The sequence below is a fragment of the Rhinatrema bivittatum genome, chromosome 4 (assembly GCF_901001135.1).
Source record: "Rhinatrema bivittatum chromosome 4, aRhiBiv1.1, whole genome shotgun sequence".
NCBI lineage: Eukaryota > Metazoa > Chordata > Amphibia > Gymnophiona > Rhinatrematidae > Rhinatrema > Rhinatrema bivittatum.
The window spans coordinates 164,790,964-164,813,127 of NC_042618.1; the positions used below are offsets into that span (position 1 = coordinate 164,790,964).

The 22,164-nt window shown below is 47.4% G+C and overlaps 1 protein-coding gene across 1 annotated transcript in view; it reads right to left on the reverse strand.

Moving 5' to 3' along the window:
• The window catches only part of DNAH17 (dynein axonemal heavy chain 17), a 1,486,981-nt gene that overhangs the window by 110,261 nt on the left and 1,354,556 nt on the right, over positions 1-22,164 (reverse strand). The gene's annotated exons all lie outside the window — the stretch shown is intronic.

The window sequence follows — 22,164 nt, forward strand, 5'->3', positions numbered from 1 at the left end:
TGCACATGTGGCTGTCAGCACCCCTTAAAGATTCAAATGCAAGATCTCTGTATAGAAACATGGTAATTCATTATCATGTCAGTCTTTTCCATGTTTTTTTATTTCTGATTTTTGCATTAACCTGCTTATTGTAAACCACTTTGGGTTGAATGCTTTTTTTGAGGAAGGCAGAACATAATTGTAACATAACTTAACATATGTTACAATGTAATGGAATGTAATGGTAACTAAGGACCATAAGACCCAGGTAGTCTACCCAATTTACTTCATCTTGTAATGCTATACACCCCAGTTCAACTCTGGCTTTTGTTTCACTTCTTCCCAATCTAAGATCCTTTGTGCTTATTCCATTTTATTTTGCTCAGCTGTAATAGGTATGATAATCAGACACACTAACCATCACTCTTCCCCTTTTGGAGTTGGCTTTTATTTGAAGCCATTTTATAGGACTGAAAGGGAGGGGCTGCACATCTCAAAAAATGATTTCTAAGAAGAAACACTCTGTATTGGTACCATTGGATGACAACAACCAATTGCGTGGCCAATTAAGTAGCTTTCCAGGGATAAAACAGATGTCTTACCTGTAACGGGTGTTCTCCAAGGATAGCAGGATGTCAGTCCTTACACATGGGTGACACCATACTAGAACCAGGTCTGGAACATTGATCTCAAAGATTCTAGAGTTTTCAAACATGCCCTACTGAGCATGTGCAGCTGTGGTTATCAACCTGCCCCTTAGGCAGTCCATGATATAGCTAATAGATAGAGAAACCAGCTCCCAGATGAGTTGAGTAGGTTTTGTGAGGACTGACATACCGTTTAGGGATGTGAATCGTATTTCTGACAATTGAAAAATATTGTACAATATTTTCAAAGTCGTCAGAAATCGGGGGCTCCCGAAACTGATAGGAAAACCCCACAAAATTGTTCATGGGGTTCTCTTATCATTTTGGGGGAGGGGTGGGAAAAATGGCACACAAAAACAACCCCTAAACCCACCCCGACCCTTTAAAGCAGCTCCCTTAGCTTCCCCCACCCACCCGACCACCAGGTAATTTTAAAACATTTTGGGGGGGGGGTCGGGTGGGTGGGGAAGCTAAGGGAGCTGTTTTAAAGGGTCGGGGTGGGTTTTTTGTTTATCGGCTTGGGCGCAGCCGATAAAAAAAAACACAATCGGGCCGTACAAAAAAGAATTCACGATGTGAATCGGTTCCGATGTGACTGCCCAGCAAAAGTGCACCCAATGATTAAGGCTGACCTTACCTGCCCTAGGGGCAGGTAAGGTCAGCCCTAAAACGAAAGGCAATCCCTAAAACGGGATTGCTAGCCCAAAAACTCCCGAGTAGAGAGTTAAGCTAGGCCTGAAACTCACCCGCCCTCACCCTGTCAAAGGTAGGCCTAACCATCCTGCCACAGGATAGCTCAGGTGAGCAGGAAGGCACTTTGGTCAACCCAGTGAAGTATGAAAAACTAACAGCAGTACTGTCCAGAACTTGGTGAAAAATAGGGAAAAGGTAGTGTACCAATCCCTGCAGGTATACACTAAGATATACCATGAATGCCATAGCTTTTTTCCCCTCCCCATTGACATCCTGACCGGAAGTCAGAAGGAACAAAGAACACAATGAGGCAGAACCTGAGGATAAGAAAAAACCATTAGGCTATATTTATCAACCCCAACCAAACATCTCACTGCTGATAGCAGTAGGGAGTTACTCTCTCCCCCCCCCCCCCCAACAAGGTAGATCTCTCAGCATGGTAGGAGTAGCTGAAACTGAGAGTGAACCTCTTGGGGAAGAAAATCCACCAAATGACAGAAAACAGGGATACCGCGAGTGCAAACCCCTATAGAAACAGAATTCCTTTACAGACCTGGTAATCTGAAGGGTATCAGGGCAGGGTCGGTCTGATCTCGGAACAGACTGCCCAACAACCTGCCTTAGGTATCAATATCCAAGGCCAGGATTATGTATACTTTCCCCAAGGAATCATGCGGTCCAGTAAATGGAACAATGGTTACCTGAACCAGGACTTCCCTGCTTGCAGATAGGGTTATCCCTAAAAGGGGGAAGTATAGCTCGCAAGCCACCGCAACAAAATGTAGCACCTCTGTTGCATGGTCCCTCATCTCCTAATGCAGCCACAGATATGGTGAGAGGTTGAAAGGAATACCTGCCAACTGGGAAGCAAGTGGACCAGAACCCTCCCCACTGAGGTAGGGTCCTGCATGCGAGAATGACTGGCAAGAGCGGTCATCCGCAAACACTGCACTTACTGGCTAATTTTAAAAGGAACGTGCATGTGCCCATAAACCCAAGTACGCACGTATCATTTTAAATTCCCCTACTGCGCGTATGTGTGCGCGTAATCTTTAGAGGCAGCTCAAGTAAATGTTCCATGCGTATTTCCGGTAGGGCTTTAGCGGCTTTTATGCGCGTATGCAAGCAGATTTTAAAACATGCTTGCTCAAGGGAAAAAACATTTTTCCAATTAGTCCACCAGTTTGTCAAGTTGATATTGAGGTCTTCAAGATCCCTCTGGTTCTTCTTCCTGTAAGCCCCCCACTTGACCACGAACCTTCATGCTGTGCTGAAAGCCCTAAAACTCGAGATCTCTAGACTTCCGCGCCATGGTCAGCTTTTTTAAAATTCTTAGTTATGAGGGTAGGTCTTAGCCCCTCCCCAGAATGCCCATGCCCACCCCTTTTCGCTCCTTTGTTCTTGACGTGCGCATGGGTATGTGTGCGTACACTTCTCGAATTCTTAAAATTTGCACTGCTCACATGTTGCTTGCATAGGCGCATATGTGGTCATTTTTGTGCGAGCAACACTTTTAAAATCTACCTCATTGTACTCAGCAGGTATCAAAAGGGTGACTCCCACACAGGAGAAAACCCATAATCTTTGCCCGGGAGCTGCCCAGAAGGGAAGATCCTAGGTAGAATGGAGAGACTGAATCCAGAATAATTCCCTTACAAAATAGACCTTCTGTGCCTTAGAATGATCTAGGGACGAGCGCTAAAGCCCAGTTTGCTCTCAGATCCCATGCAGAACAGAGAGCAACTGCTAGTCTGAGATAATGAAATCCCTTTTTCAGGAAATGGAGAATGAGGGCCACCCCTTGTAAGTGTGCACAAGCCAGCAGCCTAGAAGGAACCCATATAGGTCGCCTCTGAAAACCCAGTCATACTTCTCTTTCCAAAGGGACAGGAAAAGCAATGGGAATCAGGACCACCCAATCCCAAAAATCTTTCCTACTCTCCCAGGGAGAGTAGGTTACTGTCACTGATTGCTGAAGTTGATAAGTGTTCAAATCAGCCGGAGGTGGCCACCCTGCAAGAATGGTCCAATAACCACTGCTGCCATCCTCCCAGTGCCCACAGGTCCTGGCCTGCAATTCATAAGAATCAAGCTCCAGTTTGGCAAAGGACTTGCAAGGGATAGAGTCCCAGAGGCTTCTCCCCTAAGGGGATTCAACGTAAGCCAACATAGGAGGGATCAAGAGACATACCCTTCTTCTGTGGGAGGGAAAGGCTCCCAACACTACCCTCCTGGTATCCACGTCCCTAGGGGTTTGACCAGGAATACAGTATTAGCTCAGTCTTGTTGCAGTGGTGTACAACCTGTTGTACTCACCGCAAGGGGAAACACACACCTACGCTAGAGAGCAACTGGAGAAATAGTGCCCTCCGCTTTTAAAAGTGCGATGACCAGTACTCATGAAGTGGTATCCTGTCTTGCGGATGGCGGCGCACATACTTGACCCATCGCCCCGCTTATGGGTTGAATCCCGCAGCAAGCAGGAACCAAGCACCACCTGTTAAAAGTCGACAGCTGCATGCTGCCAAAAAGCAATTCATGAGTGTGTGATGGCGCCCTCCTCTCTTGTGTCCCATTGCATCCTAAGGTGTGAAACAAATTAGGAAACTTGATGTGATGATGGCAGTCCTGCTATCTCTGGCACTGATCTGCATGGCACTAACAGAGAGAATGCCGCCCACCAGTGCCTGAGGTGCTTGGAGGAGTAGACGATACCTGCATACTCAACCATGCATGATGTTGTCACATTAACTCCTAATGGAGTCAGCATGTACAGTGTGATGATGGCATCTTCAGTGCCACTGGGGTTCTGACTATGGCAGTCCCTGGTGGTGGGTGGTTTTGGCCCCATGGTATCCACAGTATCTCACAACACTCCATGAGGCTGATTGCAGCCTTTGAATTGGGGTCATCCCGTTGCCTCTGGCAGTGACGGTGCTCAACATTTCTGAGAGCAGCCACGAATGGCATCACTGGAAAACACGCCCAATAGCCTTCATGGTGCTCAATGGCATTAAGGGCGGCTTTGATGGTGTCGAGGGTAACCATAGTGCTTGATGACAGTCCTCGTTCCCGACGCACTTTGGACCACGACACTCAAGGTTGTTGCCACTACTGCACTGCATCGATGCCCATAGCACTTGATTACACTCCACAACAAAGGGACATTTGGGATTCAGATGAAAGAGACAAGGGCCGGAGCTGAAGGCTTCTTTAATCCTCTGGAAAGCAGCAATTGCTTTGGGTGTCCAAACTCGGGTGTTGACCCCTTTCCTAGTCATAGCAGTGAGTGGGGCAACTATGGAAGAGTAATTCGCAATGAAGCTCTGGTAATAATTGGTGAAGCCTAGAAAGTGTTGCAACGCTCGAAGGCCTACTGGCTGAGGCCAGTCATGGATTCCTTGAAGTTTTTCCGGGTCCATTGAGAATCCACGATCAGAGATGATGTATCCCAGAAAGGGTAAGCGATTCCGCTCAAACAGACATTTTTCCAGTTTTGTGTACAAATGGTTCTCTCTTAGACGTTGAAGGATGATGCGGACGTGTTCACGGTGGGATTCTATATCCTTAGAGAAGATCAGAATGTCGTCGAGGTATACAACTACAAAATTGTACAGGAGATCTTGGAAGATTTCATTCATGAGGCGTTGAAAGATGGCGCAAATGGCATTACCATGTATTCGTAGTGGCCGTCTCTGGTATTAAACGCTGTCTTCCAAATGTCATCAGGTTGGATGCGTACCAAGTTGTACACACCTCTCAGGTCCAATTTGGAAAAGATTTGTGTCCCTTCAAGGTGATCGAACAGTTCGCTAATGAGGGATAGCGGGTATCGATCCTTACGAGTTATCGCGTTGAGACCCCTGTAATCGATACAGGGACGTAGTCCACCGTTGTTTTTCTTCATGAGGAACAACCCCGCTCCTGCGGGGGAGTCAGATGGAAGGATAAAGCCTTTCTCTAGATTCTCTTTAATATATTCCAACATAGCCTGAGTCTCAGGCTGGGACAATGGATAGGTTCTGCCTTTGGGAGGTGTAGTGCCCGGCAGAAGTTCAACAGGACATTTGAACTTGCGTAATGGAGGCAAGGTATTCGCTTTCTGCTTAGAGATCACATCACTGAAGTCAGAATACTACGGAGGTAACCCTGGAAGGGTAACTGATTTCAAGACGGGTATCACGGGGGATATGGGATGCAGACAAGTTTTTTGGCATTTTGGGCCCCACTGTACCAACTGCAGGGACTGCCAATCGAACCTGGACCTGAAGCCAGGGTAACCCCAGGATTACCGGATGAGTTGAGCGTTTTAGGACATAGAAGGATGTCTCTTCCTCATGGAGGGTACCTACAGTGAGATGGATAGCCACTGTCTGAGTAATGAGACCTGGAAGATGTTCTCCCTGGATGGAGGAAATACGAAGACTCACCTCTAGGCATTGGAGAGGTATTTTCAAGAGTTTGACGATGTCGTCTGTAATGAAGCTACCGCTCGCTCCGGTATCGATGAGAGCAGTGGTTGCAAACGTATGGGCCTTGATGCCCAGGGATACTGGAAGTAAGAGTTGAGGGCCAGAAACAGTTGCGCCCAAGCTTGGGACCCCTGCTGGGCTCAGGCGTTGCAGTTTCCCGGATGAACGGGGCAAAACTGCAGACGATGTCCAGAAGTGCCACAGTAAAGGCAGAGCCCCTCCTTTCGCCGACGGAGATTTTCGGTCGGAGACAGTCGCCCACGATTCACTTCCATAGGTTCTACCATGGAGGAAGGTGATGGTGCAGGAGTCTTCGCTGGAGTGCAGGGTGCACTTGTGGGGTGTACTGGAGGAGGGTGTGGAGCCTTTACTTCTAGGTGTCTTTGCTAGGGGCGATGATCAATCCTCCCGGCAAGGGAGATCAAGTCTTCTAGAGACGTGGGAGTCTTATGGACAAAGAGCTCATCTTTCAGAGCAGAGGAGAGTCCATCTAGGAAGATGGTTTGCAGACAATCTTCTTGCCACGCAAGTTCTGTGGCCAAAGTCCGAAATTCCACTGTATATTCGGAGAGGGTCCTTGACCCTTGATAGAGATGGAGTAAGCTATGACTAGCAACAGCCATATGATCTGGGTCTCCGAAAGTCTGCTTAAAGAGTGCAATGAAGTCAGATAGCTTGGAGAGGATGGGATCAGAACGTTCCCATAAGGGAGAGGCCCATGCCAGAGCGTTCCCTTCCAACCGAAACAGAATGAAGGTGACTTTAGTGATCTCCTTCAAAAACAACGAGGGTTGTAGCACAATCTGCATAAAGCACTGATTAAGGAAGCCACGACAGGAGCGTGGATCCCCATTATACCTGGAGGGGTGCAGGAAGTGCCAGTGTTGCTTTGGGAAGCATAATGGTGGAGAGGCCCACTGGGTTGGCCATTGCTGTATCTTGTAGTTGAGAGTGCAGTTCTTCAACCAAAGAGGCCAGTGTCTCTATTTATTTATTTATTTATTTTTTAAATTTATTTATTTAAAAGAATTTATATACCGCAAATTAAACAGGATCTGTCTGGCTAAGCGGTTTACAAAAATAAAACATACATAGTAAAAATACAGAAATTAAAACAAATATAATATATCAAATAGACAAATACATCCAAAGTAGGGGTCAGGTACTGGAGGTCAGATGAGGTCAAAGTCAGGCTGAGGTCTTGAGGCAGGCGGCAGGCAAGCAGGCAGGTCAGGAACAAGCTGTGATCTTTGAGGCAGGCGGCAGGCAGGCAATCAGGTCAGGAGCAAGCTGAGGTCAATACCAGTAAGACAGTCCAAGGGTACTACCTGGGTAGACAGACAGACGAACACAGGAACAAGCAGGACACAGGAACTAGGATGCAGGAACAAGTCAGGAACAGAACTGGAACAGAAGGATCCTGGAACGAGACTAGGAACAAGCAGGAACAGGTACAAGCGCAGAGGCAATCTTAGAACAAACCGACCCAATTGTCAAGGCAAGGAAGCAGAGATAAGAACTTCCTTATATCGAGAGATCAATCAGGGCGCGCATCGGAGCTAGGACCCGCCCTTAGCCCTACATGAGTCCGAGCAGTCCGCGTGCGCGTATGGGTATGGCTAACATGGCCAAGGATGCCGAGCCTCGGCGTGAGGCTCGTCGCGCAGTGGAAGGCCTGTCGACCGCCGCTGCGGGACGCCAGGGCCTGGCAGGACTGGCAACTACCGAGAGGGAGGTCGTCCAGGGACCGCTGTGGAACCATGAAGGTAAGCAGGCCAGCGCAAGGGTCGGCCGTGGGTGGGGCGCATAACACAGAGCACCATAGCTTTGCATTGAAGAAAACCCCCCCAAAGTTTAAAAGATTCAGGTAGAGAGGAAACTGAGAGTGGGCCTGGTTGCAGGGACAGCCAGAAAGTGGTAGGCTTGCACTGGCTAACAGAAGAAGCCTGGTTGGAGGTAGATAGGGATTAAAAAGTGATTTAGTTATTACTGGTTATGCAAGCTTTTTTTAAAAAACATTTTTTTTTTACTTTTTTTGCCTTTAAAAAAGAAAAGAAGAAGGAATACTGGTGCAGCAGGGCTGTGCTGAACATGGTGTAGCCCTAGAAAAGCTGCTAGAGTGGGCTGTGGGTAGGGTGAATGGAAAAAGGGTGGGGCCCTCTTCCAGCAAGCAAGCCACTCTGCAGGGAAGGTGTGCAGCCATGAGAATACGTGGGTACTATAGCACTAGAATGCAGCAGTCTGAAAGCATCATTGAAGGAAGCTGGCAAACACTGATCCAGAATTTTCAGGAGGGAGATAGGAAGTTACAAGAGAGCCTAGCAAGGAGTCGGCGGGCTTGGGCTGAGCAAACACTGAACCAGGAAGCACACAGGACTGTGGTTAACTTCTGTTTGGAGTAGAGCCTCGTGGCTTTGTCAAGAAGTGGCAACACAGAGTGCCCAGAAGGGGGTACTACAGAGTGGCCAGCAGGCTGCAAAACTGATTGGCCAGAGGATGGCGCTACAGGTGGTCCTGAGGAAGACCCTGTAGGGTGCCCAAACACATGCTGGGAGGGCAGAGAATGCTCCCGTGAGAAGCTCCAAGAAGAGGGCAGTGAAGAAACCTGAGAGAGGGGTCACAGAGAGCCCTGGAGAGGGCAACACAGATTGCCCAGAAGGAGGCAGTATTGAGAAGTATTGGAAGTCTGTGCTACAGGAGTTCCAGGGAAGACCCTGTAGGGGGCCCAAACACTACCAGGAGTCCAGACACAATTCCTAAGAGAAGCCCAGAGAGAGAGAGAGAGAGGGCACAGAAAGGCATGCGAGAGGTGCCATGGAGAACCCAGAGGGTGGCACTGCAGAGACTCCAGTCAGTGAGGCTGTGGAGGAGCCAGCAACCGGCAAGAGTGAGTGGCCAGAGTGTACAGAGGTGAAAACTGCAGAGAGCACAGAGGGAAGCACTGCAGAGTTTACAGATGAGGAAACCAAACAGAGCCTAGAGGGAGGTGCTGTGGAGAACCTGGAGGAAGAGTCAACAGAGAGCCCAGAGGATGGTGCTGTGGAGACTACAGCTACTGAGGATATAGAGGAGCCAAGGAGGGGCTATGTATCAGAGATACCATATGACAGGAAGCGGGATCAGCTGGTTATAGAAGAACCAGCACTGGTGGTTCCCCAGTTGGTCCATAAAGCTCCATCGGGGTGGAATTCGAATCTGGAGCCAACAAAGGACTTAAATGACTGGGTATGTGCACTTCATGAATGGCACACTGGGTGGTGGTCGTGATGCTATTGAGGATAACCGTAAGAGATGGGGGTGAGCATGTCACTAGGTCCCCGTGCCCAAGCATAGCTGGTGGGAAGCCTGAGGAAGGGAAATGGATTGTCCTGGAAACTCCTGGATGGGATCCAGGAAGGAGTAGAGATACTTGGCCTGACGGATCCAAGCTGAGGGGAGGATTATGTGAGATAGTGCCCCTAGTGTTCCCCTATTTACCTGTGTAGGACCAAGCTAGACGCCTGGTCCATCATAGATTCCTTAAGGAGAGTATGCTTTATGGGTATGATCCTGCAGGGCAGGTGGAACTCAGAGGGCGTAACCAGAGACTGGGGAATAAGAGCTTGAATCCAGGTGGGGATAACCAGACCAGGGCCAGGGCTCCAGCAGAAAGGCAGCTCCTGTAATGTAACACTGTCCAAACGCTGAGCTGAGACAAAGCTGAACTGTGAGTACTGAGGGAAGTAGTACTGAACTGTAAGTAAAGAAAGCATACTGTTCTGAAGGGAAGACAGTCTGCTATTGTGCATGTGTGAAGCTGAAATAAAGATATACTGTTTTAAGCAATGCTGGAATCAGACTAGGTTGTCTCCAGGCCTGTGGGAATCACCACTGGTTCTCACTCACAAAAATATTAAATAGAAGCAGCCCTGGGACTAATCACTGAATATCCCTCTTTCCTCAGAGTAAATTCCATTCCCAACTACCTTTCTTTGTCTATCACTCAAACAGTTTCTCACCCTGTTACGCTCCATTCCCGAGCCCTCCTGAGCAGCATGGACACTGCCGACCGCCATCTTACCCTTGGGGTTCCCTAGGTGTGCGCGCTCATGGCGTCATGGCGGGAACCTCGGGGGCGTCCTCCTCTGATGACATCACTCATTTTGAATACTTAAGCCCACTGGCCCAGACAGCCTACGACTTGGCAACAAGTTCGTCTTGCTGAATCCACCTTCTCTCGCTTCAGTACTTGTTCCGGTTCCTGCTTCCATGGCGTGTGACTACCAGGCACCCGCTCCTCGGGGGCCCTTTCTCATCTCTCGGCTATCCACTCCTTGGAGGGCTTTCGCCTGGACTTCTGCCTGCCTCGCTTCCCGAGGCTTTCTATGGAACTACTACTTTGTCTTCAGCCACTGTGAGTAATCATGCTGGGAACTACTGCTGTGATATCTACTGTGGAATCCTCTCCGGTGTACCCTGCTCTGCGGACCATTACCGTGATATCGCTAGAAGAGCCCTCTCCGGGTCTCCCCCACTCTGCGGACCTTTGCTGTAATATCGCTAGAGGAACCTCGCCGGTGTACCCCGCTCTGCAGTGCTATGATATTCTAGAGGAACCTCGCCAGAGTACCCCGCTCTGCGGACCAGTTCTGTGATATCCTAGAGGAACCCTCGCCGGTGTACCCCGCTCCGCGGACCACTGCCGTGACTCCCACCAAGGAACATCTCTATGGACCCCGTGTAACCACAGTGATTGTACTATCTCGTGGCACTCCCACTCCTCGGGTTGTGCCGCTCCTACTGCCTGTGACTCAAGTCAATCCCGAGCTGAGTCTGAAGTCAGCACCTGCGCTGTCACTCCGTGGCCCACCTCCAGGGGTCACTCTCTCTCTCCTTTACTACCTCTGCTGTATTATATCTCGCAGCCAAGACCTCGCCTCCTGATGCTGAGGTTCAGTGGGGCTCCTCCCCTGGGCGGTGCCATCTCTCACCTCAGCTTAAGGGCCCACACACCCACAAATCCTAACACACCGAGTTATCTACTTTGGAACTCGCTCCTATGTAACACACTTTTGAAATTTTGCTGAAATTCAAATATGTCACATCCAGTACATAATCCTGATTTAATTCTCTGGACACCAAAAGCACAGTTGCTTTCCTGTAACAGGTGCTTTCTGAAAAAAAAGGAATCATCAGTCATATGTGCTTCATGCCAATTGGATATGTTGTAGGGCTTTCCTCAAAATGTGACCATTTGCCTGAGGAGAGCATCTTGAAGGGAGTCCAGGATCTCTCTACTTCTGTTTTCACAGATAGCATTAGGGGTGTGCATTTGTTTAAAATGAATGTGTAACACGCAATCAATAAGACTGTTTGGTTTCATTTGGGGGCCCTTAAATGAATCGGGGGGTCACTCATATAAAACAAACCTTATTCGTTGCATTAGTTCGAAATGAATGCATCAGGCCTAGTCTCGAGGCCGGGCTCTTGCCTAGGGCATAGGCTGAGGCCCAAAGCAAGGGCCGCAGCCTAGGCTTCAGCGAGATGCTGGTACCTTGGCCAAGCTTCCAACCCCCCCACAAAGCAGAGTTGCTTACCTGTAACAGGTGTTCTCCCAGGACAGCAGGAAGTTAGTCCTCTTCATCAGGATGGAGCCCAATCACGGAACACTTTTGTCAAAGTTTCTAGAACTTTGGCTGGCACACTGAGCATGCCCAGCATGCCACCAACCCTGCATCCAGCAGGAGTCCCCCTTCATTCTCATTTGTAGCAAACGTACGAGCGAAAAATATAATAATAAAACATAAGCGAACTCAACTCCATGGAGTGGTGGGCGGGTTTTGTGAGGACTAACATTCTGCTATCCTGGGAGAACACCTGTTACAGGTAAGCAACTCTGCTTTCTCCCAGGATAAGCAGGATGGTAGTCCTCATATGTGGGTGAATAGTGAGCTACAGGATGCCCGAATAGAATGAACCAAAAACACACAACGACGTGCAACAGGCACAACAACTGGGGTGGTTTTGGGTAGGAGGGTAGCCTGAGTTTCTCAATTGTCGCAGGAAGGAAGTTGGGTTATTAAACTGGAAACAAATTACGCAGGACAGACTGGCTGAAGATGGAATCCTGTCTGCCAGCCTTGTCGAGACAATAATGAGCTGCAAATGTGTGGAGGGAACTCCATGTGGCAGCTCTGCAGATGTCAGCAGGAGGTACAGAACGGAGGTGCGCCACCGACGTTGCCATGGCTCTTGCTGAATGAGCTTTTACACGTTCCTGTAGCGGAAAGCCTGCTTGTTGGTAGCAGAAGGAAATGCAGTCCGCCAGCCAGGTGGACAGGGTCTGCTTGCCAACCGGAACTCCCAATTTGGTTTTATCGAAGGAGACAAACAGTTGGGTGGACTTCCTATGGGCTGTAGTGCGGTCCAAATAGAAGGCAAGCGCACGTTTACAGTCCAAGGAATGCAGAGCCCGCTGACCTGGTTGTGAGTTAGGTCTTGGAAAAAAGGTAGGAAGTATTATCAACTGATTTAAGTGGAGGAATTTAGGGTGAGTGTGGAGTACCACACGATCGTGAAGAAATTTGGTATACGGTGGGTATGTTACCAGCGTCTGCAGCTCACTGACTGCGGGCTGATGTTATAGCAACTAGAAAGATCACTTTCCAAGTGAGATGTCGAAGCTTGCAGGAGTGCAGGGGCTCGAACGGAGATCGCATGAGCTGTGCTAGCACAACATTAAGATCCCATGCTGGAACCGGAGGACGCAGTAGAGGCTTCAGTTGTAGCAAATCTCTCATAAAGCGCCCTACAAGGGGTTGTGCCGAGATTGGGGAATCTCCTACACCTTTGTGGTAAGTGGCTATGGCACTTATATGCACTCGGATGGAGGAAGTTTGTAGGCCAGATTCCAAGAGGTGCCAGAGATAGTCCAGGAACTTTGTTGTGGGGCAGGAAAAGGGATCTATTTCTTTTGTGGTGCACCATGAGGAGAATATTTTCCATATGGAACGATAAGATCTTCTAGTAGAAGGCTTTTGTGAAGCTACGAGGACATGGGAGACGCTGTCAGAGAGATTGAGGGATTGTAGTATTAACCTTTCAACATCCAAGCTGTCAGACAGGGAGGAAGGTTTGGGTGATGCAACAGCCCGTTGTTCTACGTTATTAGAGTTGGATCTGTACCCAGGCAAATTGGTTGCTGGATTGAGATGTCGCATAGGATGGGAAACTAAGCTTGAAGCAGCCAGTGAGGGGCTATGAGGATCATTGTACCCCCATCCTGCCAAACTTCACGAGAGTCTTGCTGATGAGTGGAAGTGGATGGTAGGCATATAGGTCCTAATGCGGACTGCCATTGAATGACTAAACAGGAAACGCCGTTTTGCTTGCCATTTTGGGAACAACATCGTGACTCCACTACTAAGGATTTAGAAGTTTTACCCCTGAAGCAGGACCAAGAGGGTCCGAAACGTGATCACGTCGGGACTGCATTTTTGAAGCTAAGTACTGCTACTATTTGTTGCGAGGTTTGGTTCAAACGAAAGCCCGGTGTGGCTTCGTCATTTCCCATGGCAATATTTTTCGAAACATGACTCAGGATTAGAAAATTACTTATTAAACAAAGCAATGTGACTTCTCCTATATTGGGTCTGACTGATTAGCAGATCCATTCGGTAGTGGTCCTACATATAATTTCTTTACATAACATTAGAGTTTGGCGTCTATAAATTGTATTATTCACCTGGAAACCCTATTTGTGTTTGTATTGCTACTCCCGGTTTCTAGTAGATTGGGCTGTTTGTGCTGAGGCATATAGGAGACCCATTGACCATGAGTGGGCAATGGCATCTCGTGGCAGTGTGTCGTGACTGTGGTGAAGAGGGCAGAAATTGTCCACTTTGTGGTTGTGAATTGATGCAAAGAGGTCTATGTGTGGGCGGCCCTACTGGTGAAAATTATGGTTTGCTACAGTGGGATCTAGGGACCATTCGTGGGGATGAAAGGTCCGGCTGAGGTTGTCCGCCATCACATTGTCCATGCCTGCCAGGTAGGTCGCTCTTAGTAGCATGGAATGGGAGAGAGCCCAGGCCCAGATCTGCGCCGCCTCCTGGCACAGCAGGTACCTGGTTGTATGTTTGCTACCTGGTTGTCTGTTTGAATTAGGATCATCTTGTTGGAGAGGCAATCCCGAAAAGCGAAGAGGGCATATTGAATTGCCTGGAGCTCCAGAAAATTTATCTGGTGCTTTGCTTCCTGTGTAGTCCAAGTTCCCTGGGTTTGGAGGTTGTTGACATGGGCTTCCCATCCCAGGTTGGATGCATCTGTCGTTAGAGTAATTTGAGGTTGTGGAGATTGGAAGGGTAGTCCTATCTGAAGACTGGACTCCTGTATCCACCATGCTAGTGAGAGACAAAGCTGGTTGGTGATGTGGACAATGTGGGACATGTGTTGATTTGATTGGGATCACTGGGACTTTAAAGTCCATTGTGTTACTCTTATGGCTAGTCGAGCCATTGGGGTTACATGAACTGTGGATGCCATGTGACCTAACAAGGTTAGTAGATGATGAGCTGTAGTTGTTTGGCAAGTCTGCACTGCTTTGGCCAAGATTGATAATGCATGTGCTCGGTCCTTTGGGAGAAATGCTTTGGCCTGGGAAGTGCTAGATCTGCTCCTATGAATGAAAACATGCGTGATGGAGACAGATGTGACTTGGGATAGTTTATTAGAAACCCCAAGGATTGTAGTAGGCTGATGATGAAATGGAGGGAGTGGAGTACTTCCTGTTGGGATGGACTTCTGAGGAGCCAATTGTCTAGAAATGGATAGACGTGGATGTCATTTTGTCGCAGGTGAACTGCGACTACTGCTAGGCATTTCGTGAATACATGGGGTGCTGATGCTATGCCAAATGGCAGCACTTGGTATTGGAAATGATTGTGGCCTACTACAAACCTGAGGTATTTTCGGTGAGGAGGGTATATGGCAATGTGGGCATAAGCCTCCTGAAGATCTAGAGAGCAGAGCCAATCTCCCCATTGCAGTAGAGGAAGCATGGTGCCCAAGGTTACCATTCTGAACTTTTCTTTGCGGAGGTGTTTATTTAGAGTGCGTAAGTCCAGAATAGGACGAATGCCACCTGACTTCTTTGGAATTAGAAAATACCGAGCGTAGAGGAGAGCTTTTCAAGATGGCGCCCTGAACAGACGTGCTGGTGAGAGGCTCCCGAAATTTCCTACTCTACAATTACCTTCATGTCTCACACTAAAAGAAAAGCCAGGGTACGGAGTGGGGAAGGTTCCTCCACCTGTTAGACCACTCAACCCTGGATAGGAAGTTTCTTCCCAGCGACACAGCCATCAACGCTGGGTGAATGGGTTGTTGAAGGGTTGACTGAGGAGTGTGAGTCTTCCTTTCTGACCAAGATATCACTTAGCCCTGGCTCACCTATGAGGCCGGCGCCGCTGGGCCGAGATGACAGACGGAGAATGCAGGAGACCGCGGGCCCACCAGAAGAAAGCTGTGGTGAGGCAGTGGCGGCTGGACAAAGTTTAACATTACAAGGACTGATTAACATGGAGCAACAAGCGAAGGTAAAACCCCATGAGAGTGAAGTAGGAGAGGGGCTGAACTTCGCAGGAATGCTGGAATTCCTCAGCGTCGGAAATGGCGTCGGCGGTACAGCAGGAGGAGGAGAAGGAAAACAATAACTTTCTAAAATAGAAAAAATATTACCTTTAACAATGGAAATAACATTATCAACGATATGGACAGCTCTTCAATCTCTTGAAAGGGCAATAATGGGACTTACGAAGAAAGTGCTTGAAGTTAAAAATCAGGTAAAATCCAATGCGAAAGAATTAACTCTTCAGAATAATAAGATAGATAAAATGGAAGGCAAGATAGTAGCGACTGAAAAAGTTCAAACTGCTATAATTCAGAATGATGGTGAAGTAAATAAAAGATTGGAGAAGATTGAAAACAGCAAGAGAGCACACAATTTAAATATTAATTTTCCTATATTTAGAAATATTTCCCCCATAGATTTGTTTAAGCTCTATTTATTTCAAATACTAAAGATACCAGAGGAAATAAAACCGGTAATTACCAAGGCTTATTACCTTTACTCTGCTGAAGCAAATCAGGAGAATACTCAAGGACAATTGCTACCAGAAATAACAACTAAATTGGAATCCTCTCAAGATATGGTTGTTTCTCAAAGAAGATCAAATACTAGTATCGTTCGCTTTTTTTTTTTTTTCAAAATAATTTTCATTATAATTTTTAAATTAATGCAAAAAGAAAAAAACACAGCTTACAAATACAAAAATTTTCGTTCGCTTTTTTAATGGATAAAAATAATGTTTTCAAACACTATTTCAGGAATAATCAAGCCCTATTCTTTGGTTAAAGGATACGGTGCTATCCGGACTTGGTGAAACAAACACAAACTAGAAGGAAATTATTCTTGAGTATGCAGGGGGAAGTAGTGCAAAAAGGTGCAACCTTTAAATTGCAATTTCCTTGCAAGTGCTGTGTGTTCTTTCAGGAGCAAAGATATGTTTTTTTTTGAACCCCAACAACTTAGGTCATTCTTGGATACCCACTCCTCTCCTATTTAGACCTTCTGTTGGTGTGATTGAAGTTAAAGGTGGTTGTTTTGTTCTGTTTGGGTAACCAGATTTATATAATGAATATTACTATAATGATTTATGCTCCATTTGCCAAAAGCTCTCCCGTATTTCTTCTATTTTATATATCAAGTTCAGTAAAATCTATGTTCTTTTTTTTTTCTGTTTAAATAACTGGATATATTTCTATTACTGTACCTGATGTGATTTCAGTAACAAGTGGATACTTGATTTTTGGGAAAAAAATTCAATAAATAAATAAATACCTAGAGTACAACCAGAAAATAGAACTAGCAGAGAAAGTACAGAACCTAGGAGTTATAATCGATACAGAATTAAGCCTGAAACAACATATATCACTAAAAGTGAGAGAGGGATACGACAAACTCATGGTTCTCAGAAGACTAAAACCACTGCTAACAACTACAAACTTTCGTTCAATGCTACAAGCATTAATTTTTGCAAGCACCGACTACTGTAACGCCTTGCTACTAGGTCTACCATACACATCAATCAGACCACTACAAATTTTACAAAACACCGCTGCAAGAATTTTGACCGGAAAAAGCAAAAAAGACCACATCACAGAAACCCTTGCTGAGTTACACTGGCTACCAGTGAAACAAAGAATTCAATACAAAACACTCTGCACCAAACATACATTAATACACAATGAAAAAGCAGATTGGCTTAACACAGCCCTCCGCGTTCACGTACCAAACAGAAATCTAAGATCAGCTAACAAAGCACTCCTCCCAATTCCATCAATAAAAACAGCAAGACTCACCCAAGTAAGAGAAAGAGCTCTATCTCTGGCAGGACCTATACTATGGAACACCATGCCCTTAGAGTTAAGGTTACAAAGTGACAACAAATCCTTTCGAAAAAACCTAAAAACCTGGCTATTCAAGCAAGCTTATCAAAGAGAGTAGGTGAACAGTGAAGCCGGCGAAGTGCGAGGTATCAACAGATGAAAATAACAATCAATGGGCCTCATTTTCCAATATCGCATTGGTATCTTGGTATCGAATGCGATACCAAAAAGGGGTGTACCTTATGCTAATAAGCATGTGTATTGCTAAATCATGGTTCATGATGTGTCTGGACAGGAGAGAGAGAGAGAGAGAGAACGTTGCTATAGTGCCTCCTCCCTAGACAGGTATTTGTATCCCTATGGGAGGCCCACCTAGTAACTCGAGGTGGGGTTTAGGTATGAGTGTAGGGGGTTGGGGGCCACTTTGACATTCAACGTGAGATGTACGAACAGAACAGTGGTCTCTTGTGAAGATTTGCTGGCCTTCGGAGTGAGGAAACTCACTCCAAGATGAGATTTGTGCAATGTTCTCTCCACCTAGCTTGTTGTTGCCCAGGTAGAGTGTCCATCAAGCTAGGTGGAGAGAACATTGCACAAATCTCATCCTGGAGTGAGTTGAATGTCAAAGTGGCCCCCAACCCCCTACACTCATACCTAAACCCCACCTCGAGTTACTAGGTGGGCCTCCCATAGGGATACAAATACCTGTCTAGGGAGGAGGCACTATAGCAAGGTTTTCTCTCTCTCTCTCCTGAATCAGGCTGTCCGGAAACATCGTGAACCACGATAAACCTTTACTGGCCTCTAGCGCACAACGTAATGCAAATGAAAGAGGTGTAGTTATTGGCCGCGTTAGGAGCCACGCTAACACTGCAGCTGTTTCGCGGCACATGATAAATCCTCCCTACTTTACATTTGCTCCGCCCCCTGAATACAAAATTAAAAATTCGCGTTAATGGCTGTTAGCGTGATTTGCGGAATTATCACCCGCGGTAACTCCTTGGAAAATGACCCCCAATATGTATGTAGCGGTACTTAATTGGATTGTTATTTGTATCTCTATTGTGATTTGATATTACTCTGTCTGATCATCCATCATTATCAGAAAAAGTGACACTATTAAAATTAGCATTGCTTTTAATTCTGAAAAAACTCCATACAGCATTTTATCACTCCACAATTATATGATTTTATTTTTAAAAACTATGTACTATATCGATATGGCACCTGTGTAAAGTAACGTCTCAGAATCCCTATCTTTATGTGCCTATTGTAAACCGTTGTGACGGAAGCTTCTAAACGACGGTATAGAAAAGTCTTAAATAAATAAATAAACCCTTGACCCCACTGCAGCCGAGGTATTGGTTCTACGGCATTGGACTGCAGGAGGGTCGAGAGCTCTGTCTCGAGAAGTGAAGTGTGTATGGTTAGACCCCACGGTGGATAAGGTGGAAGGTTCGGTGGTAGCGTGAGGAAGTTCAGATGGTAACCGTGAGTGACCACAGAAAGGACCCATTAGTCTGTTGTAATTGTATGCCATATGTTGGCAAAGTGGCACAAGCAGCCTCCTACTGGAATGGGTGTGGTAGGCAGGGGTTGATTTCTGCCCTCTAGTAATGACTCAAAACCCCGATGCTGGACCAGTCTGCGGGGCTGGTTGGGGTTTTGGGGCCCTGGGTTATCGAGGCTGACCTCTTTGGGAAAGTCTAGGCTGTTGAGTGCGGGATGGAAGTGGGTAATAACTATGTGGTTTATAGAATATCCTCCTAGGATCCTCCCGAAAAGACCTCTTGGTAGATGGGAAATCCGAGGGGAGAGTGGACAGCTGGCGCAAGGTGTCTTGATGATCTTTTAGTTGCGCTACCGTTTATTGAATTTTGTCGCCAAATAAATTGTCCCCTGTACATGGAAGGTCTGCCAACCTTTCTTGGACTTCCTGGCATAGGTCAGAGGACTTGAGCCATGTCCAGTGTCTGGAACTTATGCCTGCTGCCAATACTCTTGAGGCAGTTTCAAAGATGTCATATGCTGCCCTCACTTCATGCTTTCCAGCATCGAGTCCTTTTTGAAGGATTGTGGTAAGTCCTTCCTGATATTCATCTGGTAGGGTTTAAGAGAATTCTTGGACTTTCTTCCAAAGATTTCTTGAGTACTGAGTCTTGTATAGCTGATAAGCTGCTATATGTGCCATCAGCATAGAACCGTGGAAGACTCTTCGTCCGAAGGCATCCAAGGATTTCTGTTCTTTTCCTGGAGGGGCAGAAGAATGAGGCCGGGATCTCTTGGCTTTCTTTTGAGCAGACTCAATGACCACAGATTGATGGGGTAGTTGGCTTTTTTGAAACCCTAGAGCTGACTGGACCAGATAGGTGGCATCAGTTTTTCTGTTCACTGGTGGAACTGTGCCAGGGTGTTCCCAGGTGCGTTGTAACAAATCAAGGAGCACTTCATGTACTGGAACTGCCATCACCTCCTTAGGGGCATCCACAAATTGTAATACCTCAAGCATCTTATGCCTGGCATCCTCCTCCATTTGTAGTTTAAAAGGGATGGTTTCAGACATCTCCTTAATGCAAATGTGAGGTCTTCAGGAGGGAAGCAGCGGCGTTCTTCTGGTGGTGAAAGCTCTGATAGGAGTTCATCCGAGTCCAGAGTGTCAAAAGAATCATCACCCTAGGGATCATTTGGTGCATCTCCAGCACCATGCGCTCTTCAGATGAAGGTATGGGTCCAAATCCAGCCGGATCTGGTGGTGGAACCGATGGGAAAGGTGGAGGCATCGATGCAGGCACTGAGGACAGTGATGGCATCGATGGAATCAGTGCTTTCGATGGACGTCAGGGAGGCAACAGACCCAATGGTCCTTGAACCGGCTCTGGCATCGGTAAAATTTGTTCCTCATCTGAGGACAATGGAATAGGTATCTGTGTTGGTGGTCTTGGAGGTGCCGATGGCATGGAAGGAGCAGACACTGATGGCAATGCACCGATTAAGGCATCCAGGCGCTCGAGAAGCAGAGCCAGCATGGTGGGCATCGGTTCGGGTGTCGGCATGGGAGCCGGTGCTGGTGGAGATTGGAATCCCCGAAGTGCCTGGACTACTGCCTCTTGGACCATCCGGTCTAATTCCTCCCAGAAGGCTGGCATTGGCAGCACAACCACCAGGGTTGGAGGCTCGGAAGGCATTGCCGGAAGGTCCACATGTATCAGTGGAGTCTCGGCTCCCAGCACCAGTACCGGTGGGGAACGCCTCGGTGTCCCGGGTCCAGAGGGGGATGGGGCCCCTTCTCCCCGGGACTTCTTGGCCGGTGGCTCTGTCGATGCCGATGATGGCTTTCCAGTGGCAGCATCGAAAGAAGGTTCACGTTGATGGCGGTGACGGGCATTCGGGGCACTTTCGGAACCCAGTCACCATCTTTTTGGAAGTGTGGCCAGTGGTCGTTGGACAACGAAGAAAGCACCGCCGGGAACTGACCGCAAGGGACAAGGTAAACTTACCGGCGTCAGAGGTCGGTGGTCGATGGGGGACCCCGGGATGGGGGAAAATTTTTTAAATAAGTTTCCATGAGGAAAATTTGTGAGGAATCCTCCAGAAATCCGCGAGGCTACTGCTGTGCAGAAAAAAAGAGACTGAAGGGGGACCCCTGCTGGATGCAGGGTTGGTGGCATACTGGGCATACTCAGTGTGCCAGTCAAAGTTCTAGAAACTTTGACAAAAGTGTTCAGTGATTGGGCTCCATCCTGATGATGTCACCCACATGTGAGGACTACCATCCTGCTTGTCTTGGGAGAATATACTTACCTGATCCATTGAGTATCCTTGGTCTGGCCCAGATGCCGGGTTCCAAAGCCTGGGCCTCAGCCGGGGCCAGAGCCGAGACACAGACCTAATATTCGTGATCTGGCCCAGAGGCCAGGTCCCAACTCCGGGGCCTTGGCCAGGACCTAGGCCCAATGCCTAGGCCGAAACCCAGACCCGGGCTTCAGCCTAGGCTGGAGCCCAGACCTACGCCCAACATTGGGACCAGACCTGAGGCCAAATCCTGATGCCTGGGCCTAAGCTTAGGCCGGAGCCTGGACCCAGGCCTGACGCTGCAATGCAGTCTGGAGGCCAGGTCCAGACATCATGGCCTCGGCCCAGATCCAGGCCTAATGCCAGGGCCTGGCGGCAAGGTCCCAATGCCTGGGCCTCAGCCTAGGGTCAGACCCAGGCCTGGCAGTCCTCTTCTCATGTCCATCATCTTCTTCTTTCTTCTTCAACTTACACCATCTTGATGTACATAGAGGTCAATATTCTGACGATTAATCTGGCTAAGTATGGCACTTAGCTGAATAAACTGCTGGTTTTAAATTTCTGCTCTGAACATCTGATTTATCTGGCTGTTTAGTTGGATAAGTTGAAGGCGTTTCACAGAGGTTAGTTAGTTGGATAATTATCCAGCTAATTCCAATATTCAGACTTAGCCAGATAAGTTATCCGGCTAATTCCAATATTCAGACTTAGCCAGATAAGTTATCCAGCTAAGTATGGCTATGCCATAGAGCAGTTCTGAAGTTTGTCTGATAAATTTATCTGGCCATCTAGGACTTAATCCAGCTATATTCACAAAGCGCCTAATCAGCTAACTTGTCCGCTTGCCGTGCTACCAAACATTGACCTCATAGTAGATGTGGGCACCTAGAAATCACTTAATTTATCAAGTTTACCCACTGCCTCTGCCAATAGTGTTACTGCAGACCTTATTTGGTCTCCTTTCATCTTTATTTATAGCCCCTTCATCCCCTCTCTAGAAAAAGGGGAACGATGATGGAAGCTCTCAAATATCTAGCAATGATAAAGCAAACGAAGGAACAATATTCCAAAGAAAAAGATTTTTAAGGACAAGAGGGTCATAGGGATGTGAATCGTTTTTTGACGATTTAAAATATCGTCCGATATATTTTAAA